General features: G+C 44.8%; 2 non-coding genes and 3 pseudogenes across 2 annotated transcripts; all 5 read left to right on the forward strand.

Annotated features, from left to right (window-relative positions):
* Positions 1-1,052: 1,052 nt before the first annotated feature.
* LOC137817640 (5S ribosomal RNA) lies at positions 1,053-1,170 on the forward strand. Its single transcript, XR_011081997.1, has one exon. It is a non-coding gene; the product is annotated as a 5S ribosomal RNA (ribosomal RNA).
* A 10,278-nt stretch (positions 1,171-11,448) lies between these two features.
* LOC137817651 (5S ribosomal RNA) lies at positions 11,449-11,567 on the forward strand. Its single transcript, XR_011081998.1, has one exon. It is a non-coding gene; the product is annotated as a 5S ribosomal RNA (ribosomal RNA).
* Positions 11,568-12,123: 556 nt separating this feature from the next.
* Positions 12,124-12,242, forward strand: LOC137817645 (5S ribosomal RNA; annotated as a pseudogene).
* Positions 12,243-12,802: 560 nt separating this feature from the next.
* LOC137817647 (5S ribosomal RNA) lies at positions 12,803-12,921 on the forward strand (annotated as a pseudogene).
* An 824-nt stretch (positions 12,922-13,745) lies between these two features.
* Positions 13,746-13,863, forward strand: LOC137817644 (5S ribosomal RNA; annotated as a pseudogene).
* The last annotated feature ends 1,588 nt before the right edge of the window (positions 13,864-15,451 follow it).

The raw sequence follows: 15,451 nt of genomic DNA on the forward strand, positions 1-15,451 counted from the left end.
GGCCGTTTGAAATTTTCCACCAAAAATTTACAGCAACTCAAAATCTCTCGTTGTTTTTCAACCTGTGAGGACTCCTCCGCCAAATATACCCTCAATAGAGTTACCAGAAAAAAATTTGGATCAAAAATCATTTTTTACCTATTTTTAATGATTTTTTCAATATTACTGCCATGCCAAAATCTATCAAAAGTTATGACCACGAGTTCACCTTTTTCGTGCTATTTTTTTTTCTGACCCTCTAAATAAAAAAATTAAAGTACCTAGAAAAACGATCCTGAAATAGATTTGTGTATCGTGTTATCGCGTTCGTAGTCCAACCATTTTGAAACTGAAGCCCAGTTGCAAACCCATATAGGCATTGATCTTACTACACTTGACAGGTGCGATCATCACAACACAAATGCATCGGATCCCATCATAACGCTGCAGTCAAGCGTGCTTGAGCGAGAGTAGTACTAGGATGGGTGTCCTCCTGGGAAGTCCTCGTGTTGCACTAATTTTTGTATTTATTTTTTGTGTTCTGTTTTTCTTCCTGGCCTAGACAATCAAACCATGAGTTCAGTGAGTTATCGCGTTCGGGGCCCTTCGGAAATTGGCAACTAGATTCGTTACGTCATTTCGAACAACTTTCATTTTTTACACGTCTCCATCCGATTTCCTGATCAAAAGTTATGGCCGTTTGAAGTTTTCCACCAAAAATTTACAGCAACTCAAAATCTCTCGTTGTTTTCCAACCTGTGAGGACTCCTCCGCCAAATATACCCTCAATAGAGTTACCAGAAAAAAATTTGGATCAAAAATCATTTTTTACCTATTTTTAATGAATTTTTCAATATTACTGCCATGCCAAAATCTATCAAAAGTTATGACCACGAGTTCACCTTTTTCGTGCTATTTTTTTTTTCTCACCCTCTAAATAAAAAAATTTAACTACCTAGAAAAACGATCCTGAAATAGTTTTGTGTAGCGTGTTATCTCGTTCGGGGTCCAACCATTTTGAAACTGAAGCCCAGTTGCAAACCCATATAGGCATTGATCTTGCTACACTTGACAGGTGCGATCATACCAGCACTAATGCACCGGATCCCATCAGAACTCTGCAGTCAAACGTGCTTGGGCGAGAGTAGTACTAGGATGGGTGACCTCTTGGGAGTCCTCGTGTTGCACTTCTTTTTGTATTTATTTTTTGTGTTCTGTTTTTCTTACTGGCCTAGACAATCTATCCATGAGTTCAGTGAGTTATTGCGTTCGGGGCCGTTCGGAAATTGGCAACTAGATTCGTTATGTCATTTCGAACAACTTTCATTTTTTACGCATCTCCATCCAACTTCCTGATCAAAAGTTATGGCCGTTTGAAGTTTTCCACCAAAAATTCTCAGCAACTCAAAATCTCTCGTTGTTTTCCAACCTGTGAGGACTCCTCCGCCAAATATACCCTCAATAGAGTTACCAGAAAAAAATTTGGATCAAAAATCATTTTTTTACCTTATTTTAATGAATTTTTCAATATTACTGCCATGCCAAAATCTAGCATGCCGATCTAGAGGAACTATTCGCTATAATAGCCAAGTACAGGTTGAAGCTAAACCCCGAGAAGTGCATTTTTGGCGTAGAGGCGGGAAAATTCTTGGGTTTCCTCTTAACCGAAAGAGGAATCGAGGCGAATCCTGATAAGTGTGCTGGCATCCTGGCAATGAGAAGCCCTGCCACTATCAAGGAGGTACAACAGCTTACAGGCCGGATGGCCGCCCTGTCGCGATTCGTATCTGCCAGTGGGGAGAGGGGTCACCAGTATTTCCAGTGTTTGAAAAGAAATAACAGGTTTGTCTGGACGAGAGAGTGCGAAGAGGCTTTCGTGAAACTCAAGGAGTACTTGGCGAGCCCGCCGGTTCTGTGCAAACCCCAAGTGGGAACGCCCCTCAAGTTATACTTCGCCGTTACTGAAAGGGCGTTGAGCGCGGTGCTCATACAAGAACAAGATCAGGTTCAGAAGCCTATCTACTTTGTCAGTAAGGTGTTACAAGGTTCGGAAGTGAGATACCAAGCCTTAGAGAAAGCAGCGTTCGGAGTCGTATTTTCAGCGAGAAGACTACGACATTACTTCCAGAGCTTCGAAGTATGGGTGATGACCGACCTGCCCATCCAAAAGGTTCTAAAGAAACCAGATGTAGCTGGAAGGATGGTAAAATGGGCAGTGGAGTTGTCAGAGTTCGACGTCAGGTACGAACCACGAGGACCGATTAAATGCAAATCTTCGCCGACTTTGTGGTCGAGCTGTCCACTGAGACGACGCATAATGCCGGAAGTGATGATCGATGGGTACTCTCAATTGATGGGTCGTCCAACCAGCTAGGTAGTGGGGCTGGAGTCATTTTGGAAGGACCCAACGGGGTGTTAATAGAACAATCTCTGAGGTTTGCCTTCAAAGCTAGCAATAACCAGGCAGAATATGAAGCATTGATTGCTGGTATCCTGTTGGCAAAGGAAATGGGGGCGAAGGCACTGATGGCCAAAAGCGACTCTTTGCTGATCATCGGGCAGGTGACCGACGAATTCCAGGCCAAGGATCCACAAATGGCGGCTTACCTAGAGTATGTAAAAGAGCTAAGACGTTCCTTTTCCTTGTTTGAAGTGGTGCATGTACCAAGGGAACAGAATGCCCGAGTTGACTTGCTTGCCAAGCTCGCCAGTTCAAGCAAGGGGGGCCGGCAGAGGACTGTTATACAAGAAACTCTAAAGACACCTCGGGCGTTCGCAGCAGACCACCAAGTTCTTCAAGTTTGCAAGTCAACAGAAGGGATAGCAAGGAGCCATCGATCGTTAACTCAGGAAACCTTGAGAGCGCCGAGAGTTAGGGCGCACCCAGTGGAGGAAGCGAAGACAGCGCGAGTTTGCGCCGTTTACCAACCAGATACATGGATAACATCATACCAGCGGTACATAGCAGACGACGTCCTCCCAGTAGATCCGACAGAGGCCAGAAAGATAAAGAAAAGCTCTAACAAGTTCACCTTGATCGATGGGGAGCTGTATAGGTTCGGATTTACACACCCCCTATTAGTATGTGTGCATGGAGAGAAGTGCGCGAGAATTATGACTGAACTCCACGAGGGAATCTGCAGAAGCCACATCGGAGGGCGAGCCCTAGCAACGAGAACTCTCCGCGCGGGCTATTATTGGCCAACCATGAGGGAAGATTGTAAGGAATACGCACAGCGTTGCAAACAATGCCAGCAACACGCCGATTCGCACAAGGCACCCCTAGAAGAGCTAAAGTCAATCTACAGCCCCTGGCCATTTCATACGTGGGGAATCGATATTCTGGGGTCCTTTCCGTTGGCGATCAGGCAAATGAATTACTTAGTCGTAGCAATCGAGTATTTCACAAAATGGATTGAAGCGGAACCAGTAGCCCAGATTACAGCACACAAGATTCAGAATTTCGTATGGAAGAACATCGTGTGTCGCTTTGGTGTACCAAAGTGTTTGGTATTAGATAATGGGACCCAATTCGCAAGTCACTTATTGAAGAAACTGTGCGAGGATATTGGGACGCAACAGGTGTTTGCTTCGGTGGAGAACCCACAAACGAATGGGCAAGTGGAGTCGGCCAATTGGGTTTTGCTGAGAGGACTGAAGAGGAGGTTGGAGAAAGCCAAGGGGTCTTGGGCTGAGGAAGTCCCTCGCATAGTATGGGCATATCATACTACCGAACAATCGGGAACCCACGAAACCCCGTTTAGCTTGGTATATGGGTGCGACGCGATGATCCCAGTCGAAATCCAGGAATGCTCGCCAAGATTCAAGAACTTTGTAGCAGAAGACTCGAACGCCGAAAGGAGAATGAATTTGGATTTGCTGGACGAAGTCAGGGAGGAGGCAAGGGTAAAAGCCGAAGCAGTAAAAAGAAGAGTGGAACGTAAGTACAACTCCCGGATGAAAATCAAGGCGATTCAGAGATGGCGACCTGGTGATGAGGAAGGCCCACCAATACGAGATGCAGAGCAAGTTGTCGCCCAAGTAGACGGGACCGTTCAGAGTAACCGAAGCACTCGGAAACGGTGCTTACCGCCTAGAAACACTGGAAGGAGGGGCGATTCCTCGTACTTGGAACGCCACCCATCTCAAGTTTTATTACAGTTAAAACATTTTCAAGGGGGCACTCTTTTTCCCCGAAGAGGGTTTTTTAATGAGGCCACCTAATAAAGAAGGTTTCGAAATTTATCAAAGTTCCCAAGTTATTTAAATGTGCACGCTTATCTTTTTAAGTTTTTGAAGAGAGCCCTTGTTGCCCCTACATAGTTTAGTGCAAAAATTGAATGTTAAAATTTTTCAAGTCCTCATCGCTAGTTGGCGATCGGAGGCACAAGTTAAGTTCTAAGTCTTCACCGCCACTCGGCGATTGGAGGCACAAGTTAAGTTCTAAGCCCTCATCGCCAGTTAGCGATCGGAGGTAAAAGATAAGATAAATCCTCCTCGCCCTCGAGCGAAGCTGAGGTCAGTAAATAGTTATAAGATAAATCCTCCTCGCCCTCGAGCGAAGCTAAGGTCAGTGAAATAGTTATAAGATAAATCCTCCTCGCCCTCGAGCAAAGCTGAGGTCAGTTAAACAGTTATCAGATAAATCCTCCTCGCCCTCGAGCGAAGCTGAGGTCAGTAAAATAGTTATCAGATAAATCCTCCTCGCCCTCGAGCGAAGCTGAGGTCAGTTAATAGTTGTCAGCTAAGTCCTCCTCGCCCTCGAACGATGTTGAGGCCATAGAACAGATTGCAAGTCCTCAGTGCATCCAGGGGAAGGAAAGATGTAACCCCTGGGCAAAGTAGAGGCACCAGAGAAAGCCCTCCTCAACCTCGAGTGAGTTCAGGCAAGAACAGATTGCAAGTCCTCAGTGCTTCTAGGGGAAGAGGAAGTGGAACCCCTGGGCAAAGTGGAGGCACCAGAGAAAGTCCTCCTCACACTCGAGTGAGTTCAGGCGAGAACAGATTACAAGGCCCCTTTGCTTAAGTAAAATGAGACAAGTTTGAAAGTTCCCGATGCAGAATCAGGCCAGCAAAGAATTAGGCGGTAACCTGGAAGTACACATGTCATTCAGCGGATCAGGCAAACAAGATTTCAGACACTAAGAATAACTCACGCCCACAGAGCTAAGCACCAGTCGGCGCTGAGTTGATTTCTTTAAGCAAGAGTTAGTCGGTTATATCAGATCAGATGATTACGAGACGGGCAAAATCATGCGCGTATATTAAAGCAATTTGAATAAAGAGAAAGTCGTTACAAATAGATTCATTACACATAAACCAAGGTCGAATATATAAGTATGTCAAGATGTTTCAAAACAAAACGGCAAATGGAAATGTTAATCCGAAGGTACAATTTTGCCGTCTACCACTTCATGGCAAATCGAGAACTGAGAGAGGTCCAAGTCGGGATAAGCACAAGCGAACTGCTCCAAGGCCGCGCCAAACCCGGAAGTCAGAACGTTTGCAGCGCTGAGGTCGAGTTCTTCAATTTGTTTCTTCAGCTTTTCGTTCTCCTCAAGCGCCTGGGCAAGCTTTGCTGCAGCCTCGTTCAGCTCCTTATCTTTCTCGCTCAGTTCCTTGGCCTTTCGGTCCTTGTCGGCTTCGATTTTGCCCAGCAGATCTTCCCTTTCAATTGACTTGGCTTCGAGCTCATCCACGTAGGCCTTTTTAGCCTTGAGGGTCTCCTCCAGGTCCGCTATCTTTTCCTGCTGAGGCACGAGCCTGCTTTCGAGTTCAGTGACCTCTAAGAATTTGTCATTGAGCTTTTTGTGTAGCTCAGCGCTATTTTTGCGTTCGTTCCGCAGCTCGTCTTTCAAAGTGTTCTCTAACCGCGAAAACTCCAATCCCCGCATCGTAATGTCACGCTTAAGTTGTTGGACTTGGTCCTTCGCAGCACCGGCTTCGGATTCGTACTGGTTCAAAGAATCCCTTAGAGCCTCGCCCATCATCTGGTAAAGACGCTTCTCTATGCACTCAGTAGTTATAGCGCTAAGGTAAGCGGCGTGGGCTTTCAAGACCTCCTCAACAGAGGCTGGAAGAGCAGGGATTGGGAGAGGGGTTGAGGGTTGGTTCTCGCCACCACCCTCATAAGTGTGGACGACCAGGGAAGCGTCGGGACGCGGCGGCGATACGTTTGGCTCCACTACAGGCTGGGGGAACGACTGAACATCCACAGTTTGATTCGGAACACCTCCAGCAGCTGAGGTATTTGACGACAGAGTATGCCCAGCGCTCTCAAAAGGTGTGGAGGCGCTGGGAGGATTCTCTACGTAATCTGGGCCTGCACTTTCGATTGTTGGCGGCTCAGTGGTGGTCGCCCTGCTCCTTTTACAAACAAACCCATCTTCGGTACTCTCGTCCTCCTCTTCATCCGACACCATTGTGGGAATCTTCCTCTTGGCCCTCTTTGGTGGCAGTTTTTTCCTCGTAGGGGCAGGAAGGGCGACGAGGGAAGGTGAGCCCGCTGGAGGGAGCTCGCCCCGAGCAACGGCAGCTTCTGCGACAGAATTCGGGACAGTCTGAGAACCCGCTGCGAGATTGTGACGCTTGGCTAAGGAGCGCAACCTAGCCATATGATCTTTTCCCAACATTGTATTTGCACAAAGTGATAAATGTGCAAATCAATCCAGTTTCAGGTAACCGGTAATACAGGGATCAAGCAGCCAAGAATAAACGCAGGACAGTGTAACGCAAATAACTTTGATAAAGAGTAAACCGGACTTGGCGCAGGAAGAGAAATCCAGATAGAGTAGAAGGGCAGACCTATGTAAAAGTCTAGTTGATCCTCATAGAATTCGAACTTGATGATTGAGGGGGTAGCCAAGATGGTATTGGTAGAGGCAACTTCTTTCCAGAAGTTGCACAGGTCTCTGTCAAGTTCCCCCATCTTCTCTGGACTCCTAGCTTTCTGAAAGTTATCCTTAGAGTCCTTCTTTCCCTTGTTAACCCAGTACAAGGGGAATCCATCAAGAAGCGTGGGATCCTGATCATTGCAGCGAACACGAACAAACTTACCCTTCCAGTCCTTATAAGATTGCTGGAAGATTTAGAGGATGGATCTCCCAGCAATCCCATTGAGGCTTACCCACAGGCGATCCCCTAGGTTTTTAGCCTCGAACAGAAATAAGAACACATCTACGGAGGCTGGATGGCCTAGGTGCGCACAGACAATTTGGTATGCCCTGACTAACGCCCAGTCGTTGGGATGCAGCTGAGCAGGGGCAATATCAAGCTCGGTCAGGAGCTCTCTCTCAAAGCGAGTGAGAGGGAACCTGAGCTTAACCTTCTTAAATACGGTTACATAGATGAAGCAGGAAGGGTGGCCATCGTTGCCATCATTGTCAGTACAGACAGGTTTCCCAGGAAGACAAGGGCGAATGGCCACCTTGTCGTCATTTTCCTTATGAAAGGTAAGGTGGGTTTTATCTCTCAAACGATGAATATCAGCCTCAGTATTGATCGAGGAAGTCTCGTTCAGCAAGGCTGGAGGAGCCCGTGGGTATAACAGTTTGTAGTCAGGAATGGGGCGTACAGTAGCACTGGTTTGTGGGGGGGTGGTTTGCAGTTGGTTAGGTTGAGAGGGCGCAGGCCTCTGAGCCTGGTTTGAAAGGATGGCAGGATCCCTGGTTGGGTTACGAGACGTAGAGGGAGTTCCTGAAGAAGGTTTTTTGCGTAACTTTGGAGGAGGGTTTCGAGAGGGGGCAAGGCTGTCTGATGTGGCCCTCGTACGAGCCATCGAGAAACTGCAGAGAAGACGACAAGGAAATGAAAAAGTGGAGGGTTGATAAACAGAATGACTCGATTGAAAGACAGAAAAGGAAAACAGCATGAACAAAGGGGGTCGTAGAGAGGAAAGGAAAAACCTAAAACGAAGGGAAAGGCAAAACAGAGAACAAGCAGCCCACAACGTATGCTCCAAGCAGTTAATGGATGATGCAAGCCGATTAAAATGCGGTAAGCACTAGCGAGAGTGATAAAAGGGTTACCTTTTAATGATCGAAGGAGCGCGCAGGGAAATGGTGATTGGGGAGTCAAAGCATTCACCAGAGCGTATCGGAAGTTTGAGAGCGAAGAAGAAAGATAATGGAACAGTGGAGTGGCGCGAGAAGTTTTAGAGTTTCGAATGTTGCGAGGAGCGCAAACGACATGAAATAATGACCATCGATGGGTCCACGTGTCAGTTGATGGGGGGGTTGGTGAAATGTCAAATCAGTAATCAGCGTGGGCATTAGCGCGTAAAGCCACGTAGATCGCCGGAGTTTAACTTATCCTCCTCGCCAAAGGAATCGCAGCCCGAGTACCGGCACGGTCATCGCCAAATGGAAGACCAGGCGGTCTGACATCTCTACAAGCAGCACATCGCCAACTATTCAGGGCGAAAATGCCGAAGGTTCAAGTAAGAAAGCTCAAACGAGCGGGCATCCCTCACAAAAATGAAGGCCGAGCAGAGCCATAAGTGAAATAATCAGAAGCAGGGTATTTAAGGAATGGGGAAACAAGCAAATGTTATCTAAGAAATTCACGCCAAGCATAGCGAAGGGGATAATGGGAGTAGCGTGCGCAGCATGGCAAAGAACGCAAGCATGCAAAAATAAGTGGAACAGCATTCAACATAAAGAAAAACGTAAAGCCAGCGTTAGAGGTATAGACGGAGTTTATGACAGTTGCAAGATGAAAAAAATAATCCTATACACATCCTAATGTCTGCGCAGGAAGCGAGAACATATCACTCATCAGTGGCGCCCAGAGTTTAAGCGATACGACGAAGAAGCCCCGTCTCTGAACCTCAAAGCCTGAGTCAGCAGTGCCCTCTGATGATCGTTTATCTTCGAACCTACGTAAAATAGGAGTAAAGTACAGTAAGAGACAGACGTGAAACAAAGTACTTCCAAGCAAAATCATACAAGAAATCCAACAAAAACAGAAAGTAGGAGGATCATAAGGAAAACCTCACGCACCTATATATTTTTCCAGAAGCTCGGCATTATACTCCAAGCTTATTAGAGCAGCCGCGTCAAAACCTCCAACACCCGCCAGGATCTTGCAAGCTTCCTGATCCCTTGAAGACAACTTCTTAAGGGGTTTAGATTTCAAGGCTCTGGCGTCCTTTGTCCAATACAAAGGAAAGCCGTCCAGGGCAGAGGGCACCAGGTCAGAACAGCACACCTTGAAGAACCTGCCTTTCCACCCTGTGAAGGTTTGCTGGAAAGGGGTCAAAAGAATCCTACCAGGGACGTTGCTGAGAGTCACCCAAAGGTTGTTTCTCTGCCTCTTCACCTCAAAGAAGTGAAGAAAGATGTCCACAGAGGGTGTGCATCCAAGGAAGCCAAGCAGAATGTCAAAGGCCTTAACGAAGGCCCAACTGTTAGGTTACAGTTGGGCTGGGGCAGTGTTCATCTCTGTCAGCAGCTCTCTCTCTCGAACCTAGAAAAAGGGAGGCGCACACCGACGCGTTTGAAGACCACCTGGTAAAAATAGAAAAAGGGGACTCCGTTGTTGGATCGCTCATCCCCGCATACCGGCTCCCCTAAGGTGCAAGGGAGCACGACGATGTCGTCGTCGTGCCTCTTTGCGAAGGCACGACGATCATAGGAACACTCTTCCCCCACGTGTTCCCTCAGGGCCCTGGTGGAGAGAAAGCAAGAGCATTCGTCAAGAAGTTCACTCGAAGCCCAGGGGTAAATATCCTTGTGACCCACTCTGGAGAAAGAAGGGTTGGTAGACATTTTAGTATGCAACTGTCAGCAAAGAAACTGAAGGTCAAGGAGGAAAGGTCCAGCGGCGGAATAGAAGGGAAGTTTGTAAGGAAAGAACGTGGAACAAGGGGTTCTTGAGAAGAAGATGAATGGTGCAAGAAAGATGTGAAAGAGGTCAAGTCAGTGAGTTAAGGTACGGGGTTTTCAAAGATTCGAGTGTTACAGTTGAAACAGTAAAGGACATTAAAGCGAGTGCCTTACAATTGGGCCACGTGTCACAAGATGGAGGTGCGGACTGAAGTGTCACCTTTTTGGATCAGAGAATATCGCGTCGTCAGAGTCCTTGAGGGTACGTCGCGCCGGCGATGCAGAAAGGTCACATCAATCGGTCGGAGAGCGACACGTCGTCAAACGCCGCGAGGGCGACAGGGGCGAGGCCTTAGTCTTTTCGCTGAAAACAAGTGATCAGCTCAAGACTGGGGGGCTTGTGTACCGACCAGGTCATCGGGTGTGATGACGTGGACAAGAGAAAGGTAGGTGGTCAAGAAGTCAACATAGTCGCCGTATGTAGAAGCGACGTTCTGCATTATACATAATCGGTTATCGCTGAGATGTGTCACCGCCAAGATGAGTCATCGCCCAAGAGAAGGACATCGCCTAAGCAAGACGTCGCCCAAGCGAGACGTCGCCCAAGTAAGACATCGTCCGAAGAGTCAACCCGTGTGACAGAAGCATTTCGCAGAGAAGAGGGCCCACACGATAGAGTAACCCTAAGCTGGGCGGCGGCACTGTGGGACCCTCCGCACAGAACAAACGATCAAGTCAAAGGGGCACGTGACAATGCCCACGTGCTCATTAAAGATCTCCAAGGAAGGCTGCATGCATGACACGTGATTAATTAGGGCACCCACGAAGTATGATGGCGCGAGAGATACGACACTCAAGTTAGAACCCAAGCGGCCACAAGGTTATTCATTGCACTCCAGATAAGGGAAGTCCATGTGCCAGATACGCTCAGATCCTAGGAATAGCGGCGCAAGGACCTTCTCCAAGGAACCCTAGATAAGAGCAGTAGCGCAAAGGTAAACCCTAGTTTTCACCTATATAAAGGGCACGAAGAACCCTAGTTAGGTACGCTTTCACAGCTACACGAGTTTTAACCTAATTCTCATAAGTCACACAGAGGACAAACCCCAGTTGTCTTCGCAGCACCCCGCAGGGAGCACAAGGCAATTAGGGCAACACAGTTTTAGCCACACAGTTTCAGTCATTGAGATTATCATATAGTTTTCAGTCACTTTGGTGTTTCTCGCTAGCTGACTTGATCGTCGGACTGCAAACGGCCGCGAGGGCGCCCTTTGTTCACTTCATTCAGGTACTCACAGACGAAGCAGGACGAAGGTGACCTTGCTCGCGAGGACAAGCCACGCGCAAAGACGATCCCGGTCAACCGGCAGGAACAATTTGGATCAAAAATCATTTTTTACCTATTTTTAATGAATTTTTCAATATTACTGCCAGGCCAAAACCTATCAAAAGTTATGACCACGAGTTCACCTTTTTCGTGCTATTTTTTTTTTTTTGCTGACCCTCTATATAAAAAAATTAAAGTACCTAGAAAAACGATCGTGAAATAGTGTTCTGTAGCAAGTCATCGCGTTCGGGGTCCAACCATTTTGAAACTGAAGCCCAGTTGCAAACCCATATAGGCATTGATCTTGCTACACTTGACAGGTGCGATCATACCAGCACTAATGCACCGGATCCCATCAGAACTCCGTAGGCAAGCGTGTTGGGGCGAGAGTAGTACTAGGATGGGTGACCTCCTGGGAAATCCTCGTGTTGCACTTCTTTTTGTATTTATTTTTTGTGTTCTGTTTTTCTTCCTGGCCTAGACAATCAAACCTTGACTTCAGTGAGTTATCGCGTTCGGGGCCCTTCGAGAATTGGCAACTAGATTTGTTACGTCATTTCGAACAACTTTCATTTTTTACGCGTCTCCATCCGACTTCCCGATAAAAAGTTATGGCCGTTTGAAGTTTTCCACCAAAAATTCTCAGCAACTCAAAATCTCTCATTGTTTTCCAACCTGTGAGCACTCCTCCGTCAAATATAACCTCAATAGAGTTACCAGAAAAAAATTTGGATCAAAACTCATTTTTTACCTATTTTTAATGAATTTTTCAATATTACTGCCATGCCAAAATCTATCAAAAGTTATGACCACGAGTTCACCTTTTTCGGGCTATTTTTTTTTTGCTGACCCTCTAAATAAAAAAATTAAAGTACCTAGAAAAACGATCCTGAAATAGTTTTGTGTAGCGTGTTATCGCGTTCGGAGTCCAACCATTTTGAAACTGAAGCCCAGTTGCAAACCCATATAGGCATTGATCTTACTACACTTGACAGGTGCGATCATAACAGCACTAATGCACCAGATCCCATCATAACTCAGCAGTCAAGCGTGCTTGAGCGAGAGTAGTACTAGGATGGGTGTCCTCCTGGGAAGTCCTCGTGTTGCACTACTTTTTGTATTTAGTTTTTGTGTTCTGTTTTTCTTCCTGGCCTAGACAATCAAACCATGAGTTCAGTGAGTTATCGCGTTCGGGGCCCTTCGGAAATTGGCAACTAGATTCGTTACGTCATTTCGAAAAACTTTCATTTTTTACGCGTCTCCATCCGACTTCCCGATAAAAAGTTATAGACGTTTGAAGTTTTTCACAAAAAATTCTCAACAACTAAAAATCTTTCGTTTTTTTCCAAACTGTGAGGACTCCTCCGTCAAATATACCCTCAACAGAGTTTCCAGAAAAAATATTGGATCAAAAATCAATTTTTACCTATTTTTAATGATTTTTTCAATATTACTCCCAGGCCAAAATCTATCAAAAGTTATCACCATGAGTTCACCTTTTTCGTGCTATTTTTTTTTTTTTTGCTGACCCTCTAAATAAAAAAATTAAAGTACTTAGAAAAAAGATCGTGAAATAGTGTTGTGTAGCGAGTTATCGCGTTTGGGGTCCAACCATTTTGAAACTAAAGCCCAGTTGCAAACACATATAGGCAATGATCTTGCTACACTTGATAGGTGCGATCATACCAGCACTAATGCACCGGATCCCATCAGAACTCCGCAGATAAACGTGCTTGGGCGAGAGTAGTACTAGAATGGTTGACCTCTTGGGAAGTCCTCGTGTAGCACTTCTTTTTGTACTTATTTTTTGTGTTATGTTTTTCTTCCTGGCCTAGACAATCAAACCATGAGTTCAGCGAGTTATCGCGTTTAGGGCCCTTTGGGAATTGGCAACTAGATTCGTTACGTCATTTCGAACAACTTTCATTTTTTACGCGTCTCCATCCGACTTTCCGATCAAAAGCTATGGCCGTTTGAAGTTTTTCACAAAAAATTCTCAACAACTAAAAATCTTAAATTTTTTTCCAAAATGTGAGGACTCCTCCGTCAAATATACCCTCAACAGAATTACCAGAAAAAAATTTGGATAAAAATCATTTTTTACCTATTTTTAATGAATTTTTCAATATTACTCTCAGGCCAAATTCTATCAAATGTTATGACCGTTTGAAGTTTTGTCACGTTAATTTTTGGAAACACCAAATCTATCACTATTCTCTTCAATCTAAGGACTTCTACACCAAATATACCCAAAAACAAGATTCCACAAAAAAATTTGGATCAAAAATAAATTTCTATCTATTTTTAATGAAATTTACAATCTTGCCCTTCGTTGTTCAGTCATGTTGTACCTCAACACCAATGTTGCACTTCTTTTTGTATTTCTTTTTTGTGTTATGTTTTTCTTCTTCTTCCTGACCTAGACAATCAAACCACGATTTCACCTTTTTCGTGCTATTTTTTTTCGCTAACACTCTAAATAAAAAAGTTAAAGTACCTACAAAAACGATCGTGAAATAGTGTTGTGTAGAGAGTTATCGTGATCGGGGTCCATCCATTTTGAAACTGAAGCCCAGTTGAAAACCCATATAGGCATTGATCTTGCTACACTTGACAGGTGCGATCATACCAGCACCAATGCACCGGATCCCATCAGAATTCCGCAGTGAAGCGTGCTTGGACGAGAGTGTACTAGGATGGCTGACCTCCTGGGAAGTGCTCGTGTTGCACTTATTTTTGTATTTCTTTTTTGTGTTCTGTTTTTCTTCCTGGCCTAGACAATCAAACGAGGAGTTCAGTGAGTTATCGCGTTCGGGGCCCTCCGTAAATTGGCAACTAGATTCGTTACGTCATTTCGAACAACTTTCATTTTTTACGCGTCTCTATCTGACTTCTCTATCAAAAGTTATGACAGTTTAAAGTTTTGTCACGTTAATTTTTGGAAACACCAAATCTATCACTATTCTCTTCGATCTAAGGACTCCTACATCAAATATACACAAAAACAAGATTCCACAAAAAATTTGTATCAAAAATAAATTCCTACCTATTTTTAATGAATTTTACAATATTGCCTTACCTTGTTCATTCATGTTGTACCTCAACACCCATGTTGCACTTCTTTTTGTATTTCTTTTTTGTGTTATGTTTTTCTTCTTCTTCCTAGCCTAGACAATCAAACCACGAGTTGACCTTTTTCGTGCAATTTTTTTTTTTTGTTGAGCCTCTAAATAAAAAAATTAAAGTACCTAGAAAAACGATCGTGAAATAGTGTTGTGTAGCTAGTTAGCGCGTTTGGTGTCCAACCATTTTGAAACTGAAGCCCAGTTGCAAACCCATATAGGCATTGATCTTGCTACACTTCATAGGTTTGATCATTGATGTGATTCCACTAGCCATATAGAGAATGATTCTTGACATTCTTAGGAATCACCTTGAGCTGGACATTATAGAGGCACTTTTCTTAGAGTTGGATCATTGTTCTAAGACAAGAACTCACCAAAAACTAGTACCAAATCCCAAACTCATTTGGATGAACCAAATATTGTCAAATTGAATCAACAAAGAGAGTAAAAACTGGAATGACCAAACAGAATTGAACAAGTAAACATATGAACCGAACAAAATAGAAATTAAAAGCAAGAACAGAACATAGGTGCTGGAAAATAGAAAAACCGAACCAAAACAACTCAAGAACACAAGACAACATGAACAATTGAAAAAGAAGAAAGGAAGGAGAAGAGAGTGCTCATGAAGATGGAAGAATGTTGGATGATCTCGCCACTAGAAGTGTGGAATGCTCCTAGATGAGAGTGATGCCGCCACTTGAGGACTCCAATGATCCATCAAGATAAGACTAGAGAAGAAGGCTCCAAAAGCTCTCCAAAGTTCACTCAAAATTTGAGTAGAGTTTTCTTAGATTAATTCCAATCTGAAATTTACAAAGAGAGCACCTCTATTTATAGCCTAAGGTGCTGAAATGTAAGCTACACAAATTCAAAAACTCCCTCCCAAAAAGCTTCTAGAATTTGCGCCTAAAACAAAGCATGAGGAAGGTGTGATCCTTTCTATCACTTTGGCACCTCCTTATTTACTCCTACACCTATCTACTAACACACCCCCCCTAAGACTCTTAACTAAAGACTAAAAGATGCTTTAACAATAGAGGTTTCTAATGTTTCCCTCTAAGCACCTTCAAACAAAATTTATTTAAAACTTGGCCTTGCCCTTCATGGGATGGTCTTTGGGCTTTTGTGGGCTTTGGCCTTCTTGGGCTTGGGCTTGGGCTTGGGATTTATCTTTTGCAAAGATTAACAAGAAA

The sequence above is a fragment of the Phaseolus vulgaris genome, chromosome 6, assembly GCF_051622355.1.
Source record: "Phaseolus vulgaris cultivar YP4 chromosome 6, ASM5162235v1, whole genome shotgun sequence".
Classification (NCBI taxonomy): Eukaryota; Viridiplantae; Streptophyta; class Magnoliopsida; order Fabales; family Fabaceae; genus Phaseolus; species Phaseolus vulgaris.